Below are 5042 nucleotides of genomic sequence, written 5' to 3'. Positions count from 1 at the left end.
TAAACCTTTCTATCTTCCTTGACTCGGTTGATATATATATATATTTTCATATTCAAATAATGCATAAATGCACATATCCGCACGTAGCAAATTATCATGCTATCACGAAAATCATTTAGTCAAATATTCACGTATAAATTACCTTGGGTAATAACCAGGATCCGGTTATTACATCACATATTTGTTTTCTAAAATTACCGAAATAATCTTATGTCTTAGAGATTGGTATATAAGCTTCATTTTTATATTATTACTTTTATAAATTTAATAAAATTACCTTATATTTGGAAATCGGTATTTTAGTAATATTTTACCTATTTGCTTTATAAAATTACCAAAATGACCCAATATTTTAGAAATTGGTATCTAAGTTTTATTTTGAATATAATCCTTATGAAATTACCAAAATGACCCTATAATTTGGAAATCTGTATTTTAGTGATTCTTCATGTATTTGATTTATGAATTACCAAAATGACCCTATGTCTTGGGAATTGGTATCTAAGTTTTATTTTGATTATTATCTTTATGAAATTACCGAAATGACCTCACAATTAGGGAATCGGTATTATAGCAATACTTTGAGTATTTGCTTTACGAAATTACCAAAATTCCCTATGCTTTGCATTGGACTTTTAAGCACTGTTTAATATTTGGCTTATGAAAGATATAAAAAATGTCCTAAATTAGGGATTTGGTTAAAATTATACCTTTGATATTTGGCTTCTCAAGACTACCGAAATCCCCCTAGACTTTGAAAATTGGTATCTTAAACATTATTTCAAGTGTTCATTATTTTTAACCTTAAAGTCATGTTTTGCCCGTTATTTATATGTGTGTGACTTGTTGTGTAATTCAAATAATTACATACTGATCTCAAATGCATAAATTTCTATATTACAAAAGTAGCTACAAATTTGTCGTTTACTTCAAGTACATGACTTGCATATATATCAAAATCACAAGTGCATGTAACAATACATTTTCCAAAATTCCACATATGTAAAGTCAATTATAATATCCTTCGCATTTTCCCTTATCCTCTATTTGTGTCCGACCTGTAATGCACATTTTAGAACACAAGTGAGGGTTAGACCATAAGGTCTAGTGAGAAATCCCCTTTTATTGCTGTTACGGGGTGAAAATCACCAAAACACTTTAGAAAGCTCATATTTGTATAAATAACAAATAAATAGTGTTTTATTCCAAACAAGCCTCTTTTTGTCGCATCCAATGGATGATACAATCTATTTTCATTGCATCAAACCCATGTATAAATTTTATCACATTAAACATATAACATATCAACTTGTCGCATCACATGGATGCAATCACACCTTTTATCGCATCATACTTGCGTTACATCAACTTGTCGCATCATTCAGAAATGATAACCCAACCTTGTCGCATTAATTGTTGCATCCCACAGATGCGATAAACTCCATTTATCTTATCATTCAGATGCGATAAAGTCAGTCCTCGCATCTCAAGGATGCGATAACATCAACTTATATCATCATTCAGATGCGATAAATCTCATTCATCGCAACATTCAGGTTGATATCACAAAATCCCATGATAAAAAAATCATCACATTCAGTATTTGATTATGCCAGACTTATCCCAATATATCCAGCTCCTGATTATGTCACCCTTATTACAAAAGATAAACCCAACTCCTGATTATGCCACTCTTATTACTAAAACTACTCATCTCCTGATTATACCATCTTTATTACCAAATAATACTCAACTTCTGATTATGCCACCCTTATTACAATAATTTAAAAACTTTTAAATTTTTTAAACTTGGTTATGTGAATCCAAATGATTACTTAAAATATAAGCTAACTTATTTTTGCCGAACATGCCTTAATCGTTTAAAGCAAGTAGTTGAAGACGAAAATGTTAAGGTCTATACATTTAGAACGAGAAAAAGAAACAAAAATGATTTATTCTAATACAAAATACATGAGGATAATGGACCTCGTTAGATCATAACAATCAAAATCATTTAGAATAAGATTTCGATATTTGATTACAAATTCTTTCGGTTAGATTTTTTATTTGGGGGCCAACAATTGTTGGATTTTGATATTAAAGTATTTCGAATTTTTGTTTGTAAATAAGAATATAATGATGAATATGGTTTTAAGGTCTACAAGATGATGATGAATGTTTACGACCGTACCTTTTAATATGATCATGAGTTTTGCATAATAACTCTTTTTAGAGCGGGACATTATTGTTGTTGAGATCAAGGACTAAAATAGTATTAAAATAAATGCTTCTACCTAAACAAACAAAATCGCTACTCTTTTTGCCTATTGCCATCATCTTTTAGATTATTATAGTTGTTGGGTCTTACATCACCGGTTTTTGTCAACAATTATGTCATTGTTGCCCAGAGAAGAGATGATTCTGATATGATATACTTGCACAAACATGCGAAGGGTTCACCCGTAATTCAATGAAAATCATAGTTGCCTTAAGGATTGGGCTCCTTATGGGAGCTGGGTTCTTAAGTCACCTACCTAGCGAACTGTTATGCATCTGATTTACCTCTCATTGTCTCTCATAATGCTCATGGATAAGACAGTTGGACTTGATCAAGGGTTACAAACCTTCTGTTTTGCACAAACTACATCATGATCAAGGGAAAATGTTGTGCCTGTCCCAATCCTTTCACAAATCATGGCTAACCTCCGTCAAAAAACAACCACACCTTCACCATAATGGTGAAACTACAATTGGAAAACGAATGGATAAAAAGTTGAAAAACGATTTTTGTTACACTTATTCCATTTTAATTGGACTAAAGTGGTATGACATTTTGTAATATCGGGTGAGAAATGCAAAAAAGCAAAAACCATGGACTAAGTTACGAAGTTGGTTAAAAGTCGAGGGACGAGTTTTTATAATTTAGTGTATTTATGGCGGCAAGTTGTCGTGGTCATATCATATGTGGGCAAAAGTTGTGGATTTTGTAAATCATGAAACAATTTTTTTTAATTCAATGCTACCACCCAACATTCTTATTTTTTAATTTTGTTTATTCATATTAAAATTGTAATATTTTATTTTATATATAAGAAAATTATCAATTTCAAAATGGTTGTTTTCTAAATTTTAAAAATAAAATTTTAATATTATTTTGGCAAATAAGTGAATAACAAGAAAAGGTGGTGTTATATGTGATAATATGCAAGTATTTTCACAGTTTTTGTATTTTTTTTAAAGTAGAGAATTAAAATATAAATTTAAAAAAAAAAATTAAATTCATCTTTTAACACGTTATTTGTTTTAGAGATTTTTACATAAATTATATTATATATTTAAATTACTTGTTGGTTTTTATATTATAAAATTAAGAGTCAATTCATAAAATATAAGTTATAAAATACAAAATCACAAAAAATTAATAAACAACTATATATTTATCGGTCCACAATATAAATATAACTTGAGATCATGTGAGATCAAAGATTTTTCATTAGACTCGTAAGACTAATTCTCAACCCTTAGATTAGATCTACAATCCGACAACCTGAACATTCATAAACGCCACGAAACTTCTCAATAATCACAAAATTGCCACCGTGCAATTTTAGACCATTAGATCATTAACTTATACAGTTGATCAATGAACATAAATTGGTTTTACAAGTTTCACGAAAAACCATTGGTCTTACGTGAACCCAACCCTATAGATTTTTGTCTTTTCGTAAAAGAAAACTAATAACTTTCATCATGATTATATTGATTAAAGGTTGTTGGGGCCAGTCTACTTATTTGAACTTGAGGTGTTACGGATAGTATCAAAGTCAACCCTGTGTACAATCGACAAGATAGGGCAAACCTCGCCATGATTATATTGATTTTAAGGTTGTTGGGGTCAGTCTACTTTTTTGAACTTGAGGTGTTACAGATAGTATCAAAGTCGACCCTTTGTACAATCGACAAGATAGGGCAAACCTCATTAGGACAACGAGTCTTTAAAAGAAGACTTCGTAACATCTTTGACGAATCTTCATTGATAAACAAGGATAATGTTGGGTAGCCTTGGTGAGTACGTCAGAATAATAAGTCAGCAAGTTTATGACAACTCGTCTCATATGGATGAAAAGTGATAATTATAATTTTCTTATAAACTTTAAGTTATATACTACCAATAACATCTATAATGATATTAAATTAATTCAAAATATACGTTGTTTTGCGCTTATGGCATCATAAATATATGTTTTCCATGGTCATATTTGCATTCAATTTGATGTTTGCTTAACTAATTTATAAATATAGTATTTGGGGTTTGAAACGTATTGGATATCGACAATATATCAAGAGTATCCAAAAAATGTATATTTTTCATGTCTTTGTCTTGATAAATAAACCCTTGACAACAAACTCTACGTTGTATTTAAAATGAACCACATGTAAGAAAGTGAATTCCAAAATCTAAAAATAGCAATATAAGAACCTTGATAACGTCTAATGTCACGTTAAATATTGAAAATTTTCAATTTAGACTATTTAAAATAGTAGTAATGTTTTGCATGATCCTAATTCATATACATTTGTTATTATAAATTTTAGCAGTTAAATATCAAAGAAGATAGTGGTCGACCAATTTAGATAAGTAATATCAAACTTATGTTCATTCTAATATAACTTTATTACATTGCCAAGTATCTAACACACACACACACACACACACACACATATATATATATATATATATATACACACTTGGAATCATGTGAGACCAACATGTTTTCTTGAGACCCATAAAACCATCTTTTTATACTTGAAACTTCACAGTAAAACATTGTCAAGGTAACCTTCACAGCTTTACAGTGAAGGTTCGGACTTTTTTTACCTTCACAATGTTTTTTGGTGAAGTTTCAAGTGTAAAAATGTGGTCTCACAGGTCTCACGAATACATGTTGGTTTGACATGAACCCAACTTTATATAGGCGAAGGATCGTGTGTGAAGTAGAGTTAAGGTGAAAATGTAAGAAGTGATCTGGAACCTTGATCAC

The sequence above is a fragment of the Cynara cardunculus genome, assembly GCF_001531365.2.
Source record: "Cynara cardunculus var. scolymus isolate 2C chromosome LG 6, CcrdV1, whole genome shotgun sequence".
NCBI lineage: Eukaryota > Viridiplantae > Streptophyta > Magnoliopsida > Asterales > Asteraceae > Cynara > Cynara cardunculus.
The sequence above is the reverse complement of the archived record's forward strand: the minus strand, read 5'-3'. Positions refer to the sequence as shown.